Source organism: Phalacrocorax aristotelis, chromosome 1 (assembly GCF_949628215.1).
Source record: "Phalacrocorax aristotelis chromosome 1, bGulAri2.1, whole genome shotgun sequence".
In the NCBI taxonomy this organism is placed as follows: domain Eukaryota; kingdom Metazoa; phylum Chordata; class Aves; order Suliformes; family Phalacrocoracidae; genus Phalacrocorax; species Phalacrocorax aristotelis.
In genome coordinates, this window is record NC_134276.1 from 88,436,775 (window position 1) to 88,455,914 (window position 19,140).

Genomic DNA, 19,140 nt, shown 5'->3' on the forward strand with positions numbered 1-19,140 from the left:
TTTTAATTGCTAATCTAATGTAAGAGAGGCTACGTCTAAGCATCACACAGGAAATCAAAGAGTAAAATTCCCATACGAGGCTGGTGTGTCTCATTTGTCTACGTTAGTAAGAGCTGTTCATGCAATTCTCCATAGACCTAATTTACAAAAATCAGGCTTTCCAAATGTGTAATCAGTACATTTTATTCTGAAAATTCATCTGTATGAATACCTTCAGAATAGAGGCGTGTTAAGTCTGATTTTTAGGTTATCAAGGAATACAGTTGAGCCCAACAAATGTTCACGAATGGCACGTCAATTCCACACGCAGTTCTTGTACTGCTGCATACAAATCAGAATATTGTCGTTCAAAAATACCACATCTCCTTATCTGTACAACTAATTTGCACACAGAACTAGGCAAGATTATGGACTCAAAACAGTGAAGTTTGCTCACATTTAAATTCATCCTGTAAACATCACTTAAGCATGTAAAGGTTAATGGCAATATAGAACTTACAGAGGAGAACTGGATTTGTTCTGCTGATTTCAGTTTACTGGCAAAGTAACTGAGATATGTGCCACACACCTAGCTAGAAATACCTGGGAAATAAGACATCTAACAGGCCATCAAAGTCTGCTTGAAAATGTATAGCTATGGGAAATGTAAGAATCGTGTTGAAGACCCTAGTAGCTGGGTAGATGGACTATATACAATACAGTATGTTATAAATGAATGCAGGATATTCTGTTCTGATTCTCTTCAGCCACATCAGTCCCCTTAAATATGATCTAGTCTGTGAACAGACATACTTTTGAGCAAGACTAAAACTTAGCTTCTTAGAAATTACTGAGTTGCACGGGTGAAGTTTGCTGGAAACAAAATTTTAAATGTATAAAAACAAACTGATGCCAGAAAACACACAGGTGCGATGGGAAATTTGCAAAAGAATATACCTTCACGTACTGATTATATTTCATAATAAACAATCTCTTCACTGATGCTACAAGTAAAAATGATTTTATATGTCAGCTATATCAGAAAAATGAGATGCCCCACTAATATATATAGCACATACATGTCCATACCAATTATGCGTTTTTATACGCCCAACTCAACTTGGCTCCATATAAAGAGGAGGAAAAGCCAACCCAGAAACATAGTTCAAAGCTGGTAGGAAGAATGGTTTAGCTGTCCTGAAATTAGTAATGAATCAGCTGGGGGGGTGGGGGGGAGCAACAGAGAAGTTGGTAAGGAGTTTAGGAACAAAGAAGCTAGCTGCAGAAATGCAGAGCTGTTGAGAAAGGAAAATATTCAGCTTTCATTTTGCCAGTTGGATGCGAGAGAATTTACATAAAAACTGAGTTGCAAAGGGACGGAAGGTCTAAGGTAGAATGAAGAGTGGGCAAAATTATATGGGTGTATGTAAGATTTGCAGCTGCAATGTGTATTAAGGCTGTGTAATAAAAGACAGGGTCTGTCCATGTACGGAAAATAAAAATTCACAGCTGCCTAATTACATGAGTTCAAAAATAGATTCAGTATTTCGTTGCTTTGGAATAAAAGGTACATATCATTCGTAATATAATCTGGAGCCCAGAGCTGAAGACTTTAGCATGATATATATACAATATCATACAGAAAAAGAGATCAGTCAGATAGATTCTGGCTCATAACTTACTGAAAAATAACAAATGGACCCTCACTCTTTTTTACTACGATTCTTAGAGAAGAGCAGCTGACTTTTAATCTTTCTGGAATAGCCATACCTTCCTGATAAAATACTCATGTGTTGGAAGGGGCTTTTTTTCTTTCCTTTTGAAGACGCTATCAATTTCGTTCTGGACAAAGTGAGCCTTCAGGCACATTACCTACAGTGGGAAGCAGGAAATACCTGCTCTCTTAAGGTGATTCCTGTGCCAAGAACATCTGCAACTGAAGTTCCCTCTTTTCTCTCCTCTCAGCATGCTATTGCAAGCTGTTCCAGACTTGCCGTTTGATAATTTTACCAACCATTATACCGTACCCCTGTCTGCAGGAGAGGTGGGATTCTGCTGAGCCTCTCCTGGTGTTGGCAACAGAGGCGGTGGCCACTTCTAATTTCAGGATTATTCCTGCTCATTAGCCCCTCTCATGGGACCCATTTCTGCCGATAGCTTGGATCTTACTCTAACGGTGGCTACAGCAGCTGCCACAGGAAAGCCAACAACATTTTGCTGCTCTGACATATCTTTGATATATATGAGTGACATAACATACATTATTAGATCTAGAAAGGAGAAACAGTCAAAGCTCAGTGTCAGAACATCACATTATATTTAATATCACCACCTGTGTGGATGCTATACAGCAGATTTATAATACAGAAGTTGCAGAAATGGAGAGAGTAAAGAGAGAGGGAGAGAGAAAACAGCATTTAAACTACTCATTTGGCACTACCCAAACCTCTCCATCAAAGGAAGAGTTATTGCCTCACAGTCAGTGGTGACACCAAGCCTGAAGAATCTAATTTACAGGAAAAGGTTAAAAGAATTGGGCTTAGAAAGGGGAAATTTGGAGCTGAGGTACGTGACTTCAGAATTACGGAAAGGAATGCTAACACCAGTGAGCTCCTTTTTTTGCCCAGCGTGTGCTTCAAAAGCTAAGATCTCAGAATACAAAACATTTGCAGTGAGAAGCAAATAATAAGTTTATGGAGAATGTTTCATAGGTAGAAATGACAAACACATACTGAAAACAGGAAAGTTGAGGCAGACAAAAAGTTGACTGAGGTGAGAAATGCTTACATTTTTTGTAGAGAACTTCATATAAACCCACACAGAAAAACTCCCAAATGTTCTCACAGCCCTGGAGAGCTCTTCAGGTGGTCTCTTCCAGCACCAGGCTGAAAATAAGGTAAGTTTTAAATTATTGACAACTACAACCAACAGAGCTTTAAACTGTGGAGTCTGGGTAAGGAAGAAATGGAAAAAATGATGGGAAAAATACTTTAATGATGTACTTTTTGTCTACATCAGCACCTCGCCATAGACTTCACAGGAGTTATCGCTAATAACACTTGTTAAAGCACAGACTGTCACACTCCAGACGACTGTTTTCCTCTTTCCCTTGAAGCCAAAGGCCGAGTTTCACTTAGTCAGTCCACTTTTTAAGGCAGATGGTCCTTCTGACACCACTCAAGTGACCGAGGACCTGGGGGACAGAGGCGAGCACGGGCCAGCACAGGTGCGATGGGAAACAACCCATACCCAAGCCACTGCAGGGCAAAGCTTTATTACTCCTTCACCAGAGAGACATACAAAAAAGGGCATTCATATTTGTAATGTTTTCAAAAGCTTATAAGAAAAATTGGCCTCTGTGGTACTCTGTTGATGCACTAAAATGTAGATATGCTATGGATGCCATCCAGGCATACTTATGCTTGTGCTTTTCCAGTGCTTGGTAGCCCTCAGCCTTTGGCTTCATGCCACACAGCCCATCTGAGATTCATACTGCAGGTTTTATTGAAATAACTGTTTGGTGAAAGAGCCTTTGTTTAGCTCAAACAAATCTTTTTAAATGTGAACTGTTTTATTCACTCCAGAAGGTTTTCCATGCCTGCCATCTCTGTCCTCCGTTAGTACATTTGGAAATGAAGGTGGCCACAGCAGGAAGGAGAGGATTGGATAGCAAGTAAAAGTCCCATTATTTTTGCTAAGTGGCAGCTGATTTTATGAGGCTCAATTACCAGTGATTTTGTGAGCCTCATTTTCCACTACCAAATTTTCAAAAGGTGCTCAGTATTCCACTCCTAAGCCAGGAGAACTATGGGGTTTCAGTATAGTCCAAGCAGAGTATAACAGCTGGCTTCAAAACATGTTGACCAGTGGAGATACAACATTGGAAAGGGGAGGAGGACAGAGTTGCTGGATTTGAGATTTTCAGCAGAAAATAGCGTGTTTTATTTTAAAAAAAAGTTCACATTTTAACCTTTGTTCCGATAGGAAAGTCTTACTGAGTCTGACAAATTCGAAGCACATAAAATCATTTATAAAAACTTCTGTGCAGGAGTTGAGAGGCAGAAGGTGAGCTGAGAAAAAACATATATTTTCTGACTTACTTCTAGAATGTCTCAGCCTTGTCACAGACCCAGGTAACAGCAGTATGCCCAGTATCAAAGCAGTGGGCTACCTGTGTTTGGGTACAATTCTTCTATGGTACAGTAAAGTGGTAAATAGTTCCCCAGTAAGGCAGATACCCACGAGGCTTATTTCAAAATGCTGCCGAAGGGAAGGAAGCTATTGAGCTCTACCTCCACCAGCCAGGGAAGATGGGGCAGATGAACCGCAAGCAAGCAGCACTTCACAGGAAGACAATAGCAAAAGCGAACAACAGGAAACACTGTACCCATATGGAAACAAAGATCTGAGTGCAGAATCAGCTAAATGTTACCAAAAAATCCCCTGATCCAGGAAAAATAAAGTCAGGGAAATATCATCAAAGTCCAAAACCTCTCTACAGCTTTTAACTTCTTGCTATGGCTTATGTATTGTCACCAGTTCCCAGGTGCTCACACATCATTCAAATCCATAATGGTTTCTTTAGACATAGTTCCCATTAATATACCTTAAGTCAGCCAGTGAGCAAATATAAACCATACTTAGGTGGCCAATCATAGATCTCAGGTAGTCAAGGGTCATCCTTTACAGCTACGCCCATTTCTGAAATACATGTGGAATATACGTATTTCACAGAATAATGGAAGAAATCCGTAGAAAATTCTAATCTACCTGAGAACAACAATTTGCTTTAAACAGACCAAACAGAATGCAAAAATTGTTTCCAGGAAATACTTTTATAAGCTCTAAATGTGAAGGTTAAATGGCTCTATTCAAGCCTTCTGAAGAGAGTTAGAGAGAATGAGTGTGAAAACGCACATGGAGTGCAATTTAAAGAAGCAAGCAAGCAAGCAAATCATGACCTGACTATGTCTATAAAACCTTGGCAGTTGACCTTCACTGGGTGAGGATGGTAAGCGGTTTGGAGAATTAGCATTTCATCAAGTGGTTGAGTATATTTTTACCCTTATCAAAATATGAACCAACTCTTCAGGTAAAAACTGATCATGCAAGATTTGTCCATTTGCCTGCTCTCAGTGAGCGTGAAAACAAAATCATATTCCTAAACAAATCTGTGATCTCTGCTGACTTTGATTACTTCAGATGTATTTCTGTTAACCGCTAAGGGGAAGAAAATCAGAAATAAAAATGCTCCAAAGCTTTTTCTTTTCTCGAGAATCTATCCTACCCCTCCCATTAGCTCCTTCTTTTGCTATGCCAGACCTCTCATGAAATTCCCCAATTTTGGCCAATTGGCTCAAGCGCTCCCCTAATACACTCTTGCAATTGTAAGCACTCAGGGGTTCCACTAAAACGGTGGCTGGATGCAGCTTCAGGACTAATTGTATCCTATGAGTTATAGAATTATGCACCAACAGCTAAAAGGACACAATTACAAGGTGAACTATTGTGACACACACTGTGTAATGTCATACAATCAAATGCAATGTTTAGTAAACATGAACCTCTTTGTCATTTTGTATTTATTTATACAGGTTTAAAAAAAAAAATAAAGCACACATTTAAAAATATCCCTTCCTCCATTGTGTCTCTGCAGCATTATGCAACTTCCCGGCAAGGCCGGTGGGTAGGCAGTGACTCGGTCCGTGCCCGGGGGACTAAGCAATGACTAGCAAGGAATATGCAATGCCTGGTTGATTGAATAACACCTGCGAAGAGAGAGCTACAGCCTACCAGAGAGTGGGAGCGAAAAGGAACAGCTTACCAGGGGTAAGCTAGGAGCTGCCTAGGTGGGAAATCCAAACTTCTGCAGATGTAGGAGCTTTAACTAGGTCACTGCTTAAAGGACTGCATTTTTTCAGCAATGTGTTTACGGCCCATTGTGCCATAATGAAACACCGAAGGGTTTCTAAAGCCTGGGGTCTCTCCTCAGCCACAAAGCCCAAGGGAGAAGTCTTCCACGTGTGGTTGGAGAAAAGGTAGATCTCCGGCATGCCCTAAAAACAGGGAGGTGATGCACAGCTCTGCAGAAAGCCAGGCTCCTCCCCGTTTGCCCAGGGATCCACCAACTGTCCCACCGAGCCTCCGTGACACGCAAAGGCACTGGTTCACAGACCTCCAGCAGGACTGTCCCCCTCTCCTCTGGGAGTGACAATGCACATTTCCAGACAGCTCTGTCTTTCTGTAGAGACAGATTTTCCTGGCATCTTGCCTGCCCGCACTGCCATCCTCCTTCTCTTTCCTCATTTATTCTCATCCTCATTTATCTCACACACATGCACATAAGATATTCCACTGCAAAAGGGTGATCTCAGCCCATTCCCCTCCGGCTTAAGCCAATACAACTTCCATTGGCAAAGGAAAACAATCTGTAATTCTGGCAAAATGAACAACTTCCTGCGTTCCTCACTAAACCACAGAAACAGAGAAAGATGATATAACGACTGATATCCAAAATACTGCTGAGGGAGCAAGGGGCAAGCATACTACTAATTTTTACAAAAAATGTACCGTGAGTCTAGTGTAAGTACAATGAGTGCTAGAATTAAATCATACATGGAGAGGCCTTATAATTATTTTTTTCAATGGTTACGGAATCATAGTATTCTTTGTGGTAGCAGTTTTGATTGTGCCTTGAATACAAAGAAATTACAGTGTCAAATTTTGGGGGGGAAAAAAGTGGCTATGAAATGTAATTGTTTTCAAATCCCAGAGTTATTGTCACACAATAGGAATTATCATGTCAAATTTCAACTCCATCTCTGTAGTCTATCGCTACACATTTGCACTCCGTGTGTGTATGTACGCATACGTTTTGCGCACTCAGTGTTACCCTTAGCAGACACGTGAAAGGGAGATCACACATGGGCTGTCCAGGCAGGGCCAGCTCTGTTCAACATTTTCACTACTACCAGCATGAATAGTGGAAGGGAGAGTCTATTAATAAAATATTACCTGTCTAAGCCAGGAACGACTGCAGAATTTCAAAGGTTGAGAACAGAAGTCAAAATGCACTTGACCCATTGGAAGAATGGGAAGAAATTCAGAAAAAGCAAATCCACAGAGGAAAGAGAAATCAGTGGTGGAAACACAAGATGTGGAAAAACTCATTAAACAGCAGTTCTGCAGAAGAGTATCTGAGGTTGTACTTTGTCCCTGCTTCACCAACGGTAAAAATTATGGCAGTGCTACAAAGCCACCACATACAACCCACACCCTATTTATTAGAAGAATAACATACAGAAGACATGGAAGACTTTTTTCCTCTGTTCTCCTTGGAGCTGATGAGTCTTCAGGTGAACGCTGTGGGCATAACACTTGGAAAGAGTACAGAATTGAATGAGAATGAGGAATCAGGAAAATACACTTTCTGCAGGAAAGCCTACTTAGTCTAGGAGAGATGAATTTGAAAAAAAGTAACACTTCTCTGTATGAAAAGGATGTATAAGACAGGTATCAAATGTTTCTCATGTCCCCTGAAGGTGGGACAAGACAAAATCAGCTTAATTTGCAGCAAATATAATTCAATTTGCATATCCTAATTCCAAGAATAGGCATGCACTGGGAATATGCTGCCTAGGCTGCCTGTGGAAGAACCTTTAGCAGGATTTAAAGAACAGGTTACACAAAAAACTGCTGGAAACAACCTAGATACTGATTCAGCCCTTTTTCTACAAGAATCCAGTATTTTCCAACTTGAATATGGTATAGTGATTTAGGTTGCCCCAAGCTATGTCCCTTTAAATTGGCTCAGATTGGGTATTCAGAAACAGAGGCACCTAGAATTGCTTGTCATATTACTTATTGTAAAAGCTGAATTCTTGGCCTGTAGAGGCTGGGATGAGTTTTAAACAAATGGGAGATTTATGTATCTGTAGCTAATACTTTTAAGTATGGCAATTTAAAAATTTGTAGCAATTCAGCCACAAGTAAGTGGGGAAAATGCGATGTCTTCTACTGTTTTCTGATGCACTTTAATATGTAGCTGTGAAATTCAAGCTCTTTGGCTCACAGAAAAACTCTGCCATAAAACATTCAGTAAGGATGGTCCAGGAAGTACAGAATAACAGCAGAAGAAAGAGACAGATTCGTTTGCTGGATAGGCAGTTATTGGAAGTCTAGGAGAAGAGAAATACCAGACTAAAGGCTGTCTCCATTTCTTTCTTGCAAATCAGTCTTTCGGTGTTTAATGAGTTCCTATCGGCCTATGCAAATAATTCACAATGAATAATTTATCTGATTATTTTTTTCTGTTTGCATGATATCTAAAAGCAAATTAGCTTCCTCTCATATATTCCTTATTCAAAATTATGTTAACACAGCTTTAGGTGAGGGCGTTTTCACTGCAGTTGCTTTGCTCCACAACTGAGTATTCAGACCACCTGAGGCAAGTGTCCCACCAGATGCCTTTTATCCTTGACACAAAGATTCATTCGAGCTGAATTAATCTCCTAACTTGAGCATCTGAATTAGATGCAGGCATCTGCATTAAGTTGGCCAGTGGGAATTACTGCCAGTGTGAAACTAGGGACTCTCTTGGGCTCCCACTTTCCAAATTAGCTGGCTGAAGAGAAGCAAGATTAACCAGGGAAACAGAAGCAGCACTCCTCCAGGCATCCCATTTGTGCACTTACGTCCCCCATATCTTCCATAGTTTTGACTGAGCTGTTCTCATTCACCATTATCATAGAATCATAGAATCATTTAGGTTGGAAAAGACCTTTAAGATCATTGGGTCCAACCATGTACTATGTCTGTGTTTACACTTGCTTTGCACACAAGTGGTAGGAAAAGGATTATGACCTTAGTCTCTAATTCCATTTTAATAGTCCTTATCTGAAGGAAACTACCACTGTACTGGAAGTCTCCCCCATTTCAGGTCAAAGAGGATGACAGGGTACAGCACATGAACCATCAGGAGGAACTCTCCTTCTGCTTCTTGGAACAAAGAATTAAATTCTTGTGTGGAGAACTTTCAATCCACCTCTGTCATGAAATGTAGGGGTGCCAGCCAGCCAGCCAGACCAGCTAACACAGCAGGCATTGTTTCTGTCGTGTAACACACTGAGGATGTCAGAAGATGGCAGAGGACTGGCAAGGTCCTTCAGCAATCCAATTTTAAAGAGGAAAGAAAGCTTAAATGGGACTACAGTTGTTTTTCCAGATGTACTCAGATCTTTTGATGATTGTGTTACATGGAGGTAGTTCTGTAAATTTCCCTGTGAGGTCAGTGGAGACAATTAAGGGGATCAGTAACTGAACATTCTGAAATATTTGCGTTGCAAGAAGCATTCGAGAGCAGGACCCACTGTATTAGATGTTTAATGCATTCGGCTCCATCAAATGCCTTCTTAAAGAATGTCATCTTTTAACTTTTTCAGAATGGAGAATGTCATATACACCACAGCATTTGCCTTTGCAGAATCATCTTCCTCACAAGCCCACCACAGACTTCCTCTTTCACCATTTCAAACTGCTAGAAGAAGTCACTCAAAGTTATCAAGAACATTTTTGTTCACAAATGGAAAGGCTGATTTTCTTTACTGCAAAAGACTGCTGACTGTTTGTGGCTGACCTATTAACGTAAATGTGGGAAAGCTTGCATGGTGGAGGTAAAAGGGGGCAAATGCAAGAACAGAAAGTATGGAAGGAGAGAAAGGAGGTTAACAGAAAAGGGGAAAAGAGAGGCAAAGAAATAAGTGGAATGGGAAAGAAAGCAGAAAAAGAAGGCAAAATATACCTTAGTGATGCCCTCAGTAGAAAGGAAAAAACGGTGAAGAAAAAAAAAAGGATATTGGGAAAATGCCGGGATGATACCATATCTTAAAATAATTCTGAGAAAACAGAAAGTGATGTCAAAATCCCAGTAATTGAATTTTTGCCTTGAAAAGCCAGTGCCAGCTTTGCTTAAATGTTTAGCCACATAAAATCAAACTCCGTGTCTCTGACTGCATGCATTTCTCAATTAAGTCAATGAGAATCAATAGGAACAGGAGCATTAAAATCTGTTGTTTTCATCACAGAAAATGTAAACACAATACTCTCTCCATACCTGCACCATTTTTCCATCTCTTTTTAACCTCTAACGCACTTCTAATATACGTCTATCCCAAAACCACTGTTGTTAGCCTTCCTCTATTGATGGCATCCAGCTGAAAAGAAGCCAGAAAGGGAGAGCTCACATATTGTCTGTTCTTAATAAATAATCATTAAAAGATAGACCGGCAGCACTGCAGCATTCTTTTGCCTTGAGTCAGCTGCTCTGTACTTTCTCCCTATTCTTGCATAATTGAATACTACATCTTACCTTTTTTTTTTCCTTTGCACAAGGACTGCTGTTATCTGAAAAATATTGTAACTTCATTCAAATTTCATGAATCCACACTGGGCCTAATGCAAACTAGCCAGGAAGTGGTACAGGAAAATCAAATAAATGAGTAAACCAACACCTCTCCGCTACCCATCAATAGTTCTTATTTTGCTGTTTCTGTTAACGGCCACCCAGGCCTGCTTAGCCTCCCCCACCCTCTTTGCAAGGGACATTGAGAAAATTTTTGAGTAACCAAAATCTGCTCAATCATTTCATCCTCTTCAGGCCCACAACATACCTCATAAAGTGAGTATTCAAACGCTTGAGTCATCATAGAGACCACATGATTTGGACTGTTAATGTTTCCATCCATCCACCTGATGGGTCTGATAAGACAACCTGCAAACAGGGACCAGACAAGGTAGCAATAGTGTGCCATAAGAGTCAGAGACATGTTTCACTGGTGGCACCAGTTCAAAGATTTCTCAGTAGTTTAGGCAAAACCTGAATGTCGCTATCATGAGAGCAAATGAGTGAGTAGGTCTCCTTTCAGACAGCGGTGAAACTCAGGTGGTGGTGTTGGTCAAGGGCTGTGGGTAAACACACGGGGAAACCGAGTCACCGGGGCTACAGCCAGGGAGCTGATGAGGTCCATGGCAATCTGGAGGGGCTGGCAGGTGGCCAAAGCGTTTCTGGAGTTTGTGGGGATGCCTGTTTCCCACCTTCCCATTGACCTCACAGATGTGGGCGCACAATCTCCCAGCTCTTTTTAGCTCTCTGCTGGGGCTCTGGCCTGTAATAGGGGCAGAGCACAGCAGCAGCCCCCTCAACCCGTGCCCTCCAGTGGAGGGGGTCGGGCTGCCAGGCTGCCCTTGCACTGCCCCACCCAAATGGTGCAGCTGCTGGAGAGGAGCCCCACCTCCTCCCAGGCATATGGTTTCCACCAAATCAGCTCAGGTGCTCCACACCGAGAAGGGGACAGGCAGGGGCACTGTGGGCACCACTACCAGCAGGTTGCCTGATCACCCTGCCTGTCTGCTGGCACACAAGGAAATCAGCACATTACACTCCATGCATCAGTATGAGTGAGAAACACTAATGTTTGAGAGCACGCCTCAAAATGTAATGGCCTTATGTCCTCAAGACCATCTTGTCAGGCAAAAGCCTAATGAATCTTCGTTTTAACATTAGTCCAGATACCAGAACCATGACAATCCGTAGGGAGCCATCAGGCTTGTAGGCTTCTCTATATGTCTCATCTGGGATGGGAAGACAGATAATATACAAACATGTTAATTAGCCAGAAGGAGTGACTTACAGTCTTGTGTACTGTGTGTTTTGAATTCTGACCACAGCTAAGCAAGGGAACAAATGCAGATATGTTCCTGAGTGGCCTATACAGTCAAACATATCTAAATCTAGGCCCTAAAACAAGAGAAGGATTTGTCTCTCTTTTAAAAATCAAGGTCCCCAAGCACATAGTATTGAAGGAAAGAAAACTTAATATTTCCCTCTAGAAGTCTTTTAGCAAAAGAATGTGTCACAATGATGTACAGTAGGTAGGGCAAGAAAACAAATTTGGTAGAATAGAAATTGTGAATAAAGATTATTTTTAAGGACAGGGTCCCATAATATTTTTGGTTATGATGCAAAAGCTTATCTTTGATTTGCACGGTATGAGCCTTTCCAGAAATACTGCATTAGTTGTAAAATGCTGGGTAGTAAAGCAGAATCATCCATCAAAAAACAGAACAAGCAGGTTTCTTATTTAGAAAGGGATAGAGTTCACCAAAGCTACAAGGTCAGGTGGAATGAATAAGCAAAATTCTCCGGATTTTTCAGTCACTGGGGTTGTGAGAAAAGCCCTTTTTGAATTCTTCCCGTTTACGTGCCCGTTATGTACCTGCGCAGCTTGAGGTTTCTCATACACAGAAAGCAGGATACATTAATCATGAGGATGGAGGGCCTGGAGCTGCAGTGCACCACTTGAAAAACCTCTACATGAAAAGCCTCTAATACATACTAGTGCCAGATCAGCTTGGGCTGAAAATTATGTACTGTTCATAATGTTGCATCTGAAAAGAGTAAAATTAGTTGAATGCTTTCAGAAAATTTATTGCATGTCAGCTCCCAGTTTCTTTCCATTTCTGCCCTAACAAAGCATTGTAATTTTGATCTCTGTCTTAAGCGTGCTCCTCCTGTATTTTCACCAGGCCTACTTGGGTCCTGCCTGCTTTTCTCATGCAAGTTCACCTCAGTGAAATTACCGAGGTGAATAAGGCAAGCAAGATTTTCCCATTACTTCATGGGGAATTCATCTGCTGAGGCTTCTGTCCCTGGCCTCCTCCACGTGGTTACGCACCTAGGCACAATGATAATCTGATGTTTTGATGCACTGCTTTCTCTTCATGCACAGCTGCCAGATGGTGGTGTGTATTAGCTCTGAAGGCAAGCACTAAGCCATAAAGCCTGCTTGTTGTCATACTGGAGTAGAAACAGCCTCAGCCACATTCCCAAGCATTTACTTTTTGTCTGGAGTTCCTTAGATATTTTGGTGCCAGCCATACATCACAACTTTAAGAGCTGAGGTGACAATTCAAAATATGAAAATCATTGCAGAGTAAATGAAGCAAATGATCGTTTTTGACAAATACACATGAGTGTGGCACTCAGAAATCTGGCTTGAATGTCTCTAAATAATTAAATTTATCTACCTCAGTAACTGCATTTGAATTGCAAATTAATTCTCTAGCTCAGCCCTGCCGCATATGTGCGTACCTACCAGTACCTTGACCTCTCAGTGGCTGCTATCTCTAACGTGCACCAGCACCTTTGGGCAAATGCATTTCAGTGCAGAAAGCCCCGAAGGGAGAGGACACTTGGCACTGCTTGGCAGAAGCAAGTGAGCAGCACTGCATGGCGTTCTGTCGGTTGCCCTCCTTGAGCTTTCTTTCGGTGCCTTTAGCTCAGCACTGCGTTGTGCAGAACACCCACAACCCAAGGAGCAGCTGACAGTGCCGAGCACAGGACTTCTGAGGCAAGGCTGCCTTTGCAAACCTAGCTTAGCTCCATCACATGTGTGTTGCGGTACCCTTTAACTGCCTGGTCATACACTATCCTCTCCACAATACTTCTGTCCTTCCTCTTTTTACACAGAATAGATGAGGCATAACTTCTCACCTGATATTCCTCACTGTGGGAATGGCAAAACAGCATCCAGCACTGAGATAATTCCCTATACTGTTTCCATCTTTGTTCAGTGCTCCACCAATTCCTCCCTTATTACAAGTTACTCGAACTCCATTGCAGAGGCAGAATTATCCATCTCCCTATGTACTCCTCAGCGTATGAGCATTTTCCCAAAAGCAATGACCTTGTTCTCTCAAATGTCCTGTGAGATGAGGAGACTTCCTTACATCCATTTTACAATAAGAGGCAAGAGGCACAGAGATATTAATGTCAACAGGGCTAACTCATTTGAACCGCTTACAGTTTGACTTTTTGAGGGAACTTGGCATTCTATTGCATTATATTTCTCCAGAGCAAAGCAGAGCTCTCCTGGTCTCCACTGGAAACTCAAAATGTTCTTCATTTCATTTCAACAAGTCAGACTGAAGGGCTCAGATAAGAAATCCAGAAATTGAAGAACACACAGGCATCACCTGTGAAAAATGTCAATGAAGTGATGTGATTTAAATCCCCGTGAAATTTGGGCAGCATCAGGAAGAAAATCAAGTTCTCCAGGGCAGTATTTAACAGCCCATCCCAGGAGACTCCCTTGTTCCACCTTATTCACCGCACACTTTCTCAGTTCCTGCAGTGAATAATGCAGAGGTCCTGGAGGCGACAGCCTCTTTCCCCTGGTAGCTGTGATACATCCCCTGGCCCATGTACCCTGAACTACTCGCAAGGCTGTGGAAAATGCTGTGTCTGAGCAGGTAACCCAAGACTGCACTTGCTACCATTCAGAATAGTAAAGTCCGGTTTGCACAGGCAACTTGGAAACTGATTTTATTTTTTTCTTGTCCCATGTCTCCCTCTGATGCTTTAATCAACCCCTCATGACAAGTGAGGAAGGGGCTAGGAAGTTCCCAGGTTGCATGCTTGCCGCCCCAGACTGCCCGACGAGGCAGGAATAATCCCCTGCTCAGGTGTCACAAAGATGCCAACAGGAAATGGCCACTCTGGTTTCTTAGTGAAAAGAGCTCCATTCTGCAATGGTAGTAAGTGAATTTTTACCCTTGCACCCCTTACCCTGACCTCTTCTATTCCTCTGGCCAGGTTCAGCCCTCCTGGCAGCTTGTGACTCCTGATGCCTCTGGCTCAGCCCCACCTGAGCCCCCACCCCAGCCCGCAGAGCTCAGTCCTGCCTCCTGCTCCTGCCTCCTCATTCCCACCCATCCCTTATCCACTCCCATGTCCCTCTCCACCGTGGACACACACAGAGTGTGCATGCACAGCCCCTTGCACACAGAATGAAATAAGACAGCAGAAACCACAGTCTTTCAGGGGTATTTTCACAGGGAGATTAAGGGGCAAACCCTGACAGCAGACCGGTTCCTCACCCAGCTTTCCAGCCCTTCTCTAGACCTCTACCTGTACTAAAATGTTTGGAGCTTTTACACTTGAGCGAGGCAGTCATCTCTTTCTTGCAAACAGCCAAATCATTTCAGAGAATAGAAATTGTGCACACATTTTGACAGTAAAAGTTTTAAATATAAACTCTTAAATTTTGGCAAATCTATAAACCACAGAAAAACAACTATATGACTATTGCTCTATCCTGGAGTGAGGCTTGATTACCTGGCTACATTATTTAAGGAAAGCTTTTAGAAACAGAAAGACTATGCATGTGGGATCTGGATAACCAGATAACCTCAGCTGACAAAACAGTAACTAAACGACCACCTATTTACTGTCATTTTCTCCATCAGGTGGCCAATCCTCTGCTAGTCAGAGATTGCAGGGTAAATTCCCTCTATAGTGTCCTTTCTCAGTATCCAAAAGTAAAACCCAAAGCTTTTTAACAGCACTTCCAATTTATCCTTTCCACTAACAGGCAGCACCCTCTCCAAAGTCTTTTCATCTCTCTCTACAATACTAAATTACATGGACCTAAGCCCAACTGAATCAGATGATTGTGCCCATCTGTACTGTGGAGAGACTTACAGACAGCTTCACTCAACATAAGCAGCATCTGTTCTCTAAACATCATACCTGCTATCCACACCTAAAAATGGTTATGGCTGACTGACAAGCATTATTTTTATAATGTTAGCCCAACCGTATACTATTTATACGATCTGTTTTTTATATATATATGTGCATGTATTTATTTTAATTAATAAATAGTGTATTAGAATAATATAATAATAAAGTATAGAGTGTTTACATTTTTTATATAATTAATTTATAATCTGTTAGCCCAACTACAGATTTACATGTATATAGAAGTATAGGGCAACTATAGGCTACCTGGTACCACCTGTCATCTCTACTGATACCACAGATCTTACAGAGATCACAGCTAGCCTTTGGGAGGGGTGTAGTTCATGTGGCCATGCTCCATGTATTTTTAGAAGGAGTTTTGTCAACTCTGTCAAATCCATTAAATGAAGAAAGGATGTTATACCAATTCTACATGTCTCCATTGCTGCAGCCGGATACAAAACGCCAGGTAGCCGTGCTGCCTGATCACAGCTCACAGCCCTACACCAGCCGTGTTGCAGCATCACCTTTCAAATGCAGACAGATCCAGCTTTCTGTGGCATGTCTAGATTGCCATTTAGAGCCAAGCCTGAGGTCTGGAACAGAAGCCATCCTGGCAAGGCTCCTGACCTGCCTCACTGCTGCAATGGCAGTACCCTCCTGGCTTAAGATGAGCCAGGGCTCCGGCAGGATCCCAGGTGCCTGCAGCTTCAGGTTGCCTCCAGAAGCACAAGGGAAGCTTCAGAAAACAGTTTGAGCTGGGCAGATGTTCATTTGCAAAAGAATATATAAGAAGTTGAAGGAGCTACTGTCTCAACAGGGAGTTCAGTTGGAGCACTGCAACCATTGCTGAAACAGCTCAAACTTCTTAAACAGCTTTGAGCTCTTTCAGATGCCAGTGCCCATGCCCCAGGTTCGTTCACAGCTGGTGGTTAGTGCCCCAGCACTACAGGCACAGTATTTAAGAAGAGATTTCAAACAACCTGTGTGTCACCAGGGGGTTGGTCCAGCAGGAGCTTGAAAGCTTCACCCACCCAGCAAAGACCCACAGGCTTGGGCTGGCAGTCTCGGTGGGAAAACACATGGGGTCTGGAGCCTGCTCCCAAATTCAGAGCAAAATTGTAATGTATATTCCCCTGAATGATTAATGGAGCAGCTACAGAGCTAATCAATAATAGAAATAATGACACCTCATCTGTGCTTACTGTATGGAACAAATACACGGCCCCTTAAGGCTGGCCAGCCCTGGCTCTGCCACATTTCTGAGGACAGCGGGGGGGAGGTCTTTGTTGCAATCACAGTAGCAACGCCTGAGATGAGCCATGGCCGCAGGAGGGTGCCCCACGTACCCTGGCTGGGCGCATGAAGTTTCAGTGCAGGCAGCCTCTCACAGTGGCATGGGGTCAAAGGCAGGCACCTGGAGCTGCTAGTGCTCTGCCAAGATTCATGACTGCCCATTCAGATCAGAGAAGCCACCGTAACAGCCCCACACTCACAGAAATCACACGTTGGGCCACATAAAGTTGTCCTTCAGAATTACAGGGTTTTGAAATAGAATGCATTTGTCTTCTTTTACACTCTGATTTCTCAGTCTTTGGAGTCCCCCATCCAAGCTGGTCTCTTTGACTATGAAAGTCTCCTAATAATGCAATATAATAACTTGGCCTCAGATAGGGAATCTTCAAGGAAAACACCAAAAGCTGCGACTCCTGCAGTAAAGCTCCCAGAGCTGGCAGAACCAGGAAGGCATTGCAGGCAGACTCTCAGCATGCTGTTCACCGAGGGACACCCGCCTCTCTGGCCGTCAGGCCCTTTGCTTTTCTTCCATTTCCACTCCACCACCTCTCATCAAAATGACAGGTGTGAGACCATGGATCTCAATTAACGTCTGTTAACTGTTTGGATTAATGTTGACAGAATATGAAATGCTATTATTAAATGCGCCAAAATAACTAAAGGGAGGCTGAAGTGCATATATATATATATATATATAATTTTTTAAATTATTTATATATTTTTTTAAAAATGTTTTTTCTCAAGACACCAGTAAAAAATTTTTTGCTTTTATCCCCTTCTGAGACAGTTACTTTCTGATTAGGTACAGCATTGACAATTATTCCACTGCTTGTTATATGAAACACTAGAGTATTTCATATGTAAGCATTGCCTTTCTGGAAATAATTATCTTTTTGACATAATGTTATATATATGCTTCTTTGTTTAGGCATCCTGCAGGTTAATAAAATCAAGAGCCAGATGCCTTGAGACAAATTAGCTATTTCCTGTCAATAAAATGTAATGTTCCACACTTAATTTACAGGAAACACTGATGCCATTAAATGCTTTGGGCTGCCTGTGCTACTCATCTCCTTGGAAGCGCTGTTATTATTGCAGCCCAACTACCTCATGGCATTAGTCCATAAACATAGAAGGGTTTATCTAAACAAGAGCCGTGAGCAATGTAAGATCATTCTGCACCAAAAAGATACATCGGACTTTGAATTCACTTAGTCACCGTCCAATTCATTTTTCATCTACAGGATTCATTATATTCACTTGTAAAACCACAACATTTTTACAAACATTTGAATAACATCAGTGCTCTGCAGCTGTTTGGTACTGCTTGTGAACTGGCATTTGTGTTGGTAAAGATCTCTCTGATAAGACTAAACGCTTATCTAAGCAGCCACACAGTTGTTAACAGACAACTTGAGAGAAGAAAAATTGTGAAAAACTAAAGAAAAAACAACCCACTCCTAGCATCCTGTAGTTTTCTTGCCTATTTATAATTCATATAAAGGGCATTCTCTTCTCTGGGCTTTGGTTAAGAAACGCTTATGCCCCAGCCTACTTTGAAACAAATCAGTGAGATTCATGTGAAACTATCATAGTTAATTATGGAAGACCTGCTGCCATGCCACAGTTAAGTGGCATTATGTTTTATTGTGTTGTTTAACGTGCAAAACATGCAGTATCACCCTCAAATGTTTACCACATACTCTTTTTTTGAAACTTGACATTTATTAGGTGTTTCAAGAAAAACAGTAATTCAGGCTGTAAGTGCTAAGTAATTAAAAATTAGTCCAAAAAAGCCCACGTTTTGAGTTTTGTAATTTTTTGAAACCCTTCTACCTTCACAAGGGCAAGACAGAGAGAGAGCAAATACTGAATGTTTGGTGGCTTCTCAGAGGCTTTGGGCTTATCTTACTAACAGCAGCCTTCAAAATTCAGACTTCAAGGCTTCAGCCAACAGAAAACCAAATTTCTCACAGTTTCTCCCATTCTTCAACATGAGTGTCATGGTTTAACCCCAGCTGTCAACCAAGCACCACACAGCCACTCACTCACTCCCCCTCAGTGGGATGGGGGGAAGAGAATCAGAAGGGTGAAAGTGAGAAAACTCATGGGTTGAGATAAAGACAGTTTAATAGGGAAAGCAAAAGCCGTGCACACTAGCAAAGCCAGGAATTCATTCACCACTCCCGATGGGCAGGCAGCTCAGCCATCTCCAGGACAGCAGGGCTCCATCACATGTAACGGTTACTTGGGAAGACAAACGCCATCACCCCAAACGTTCCCCCTTC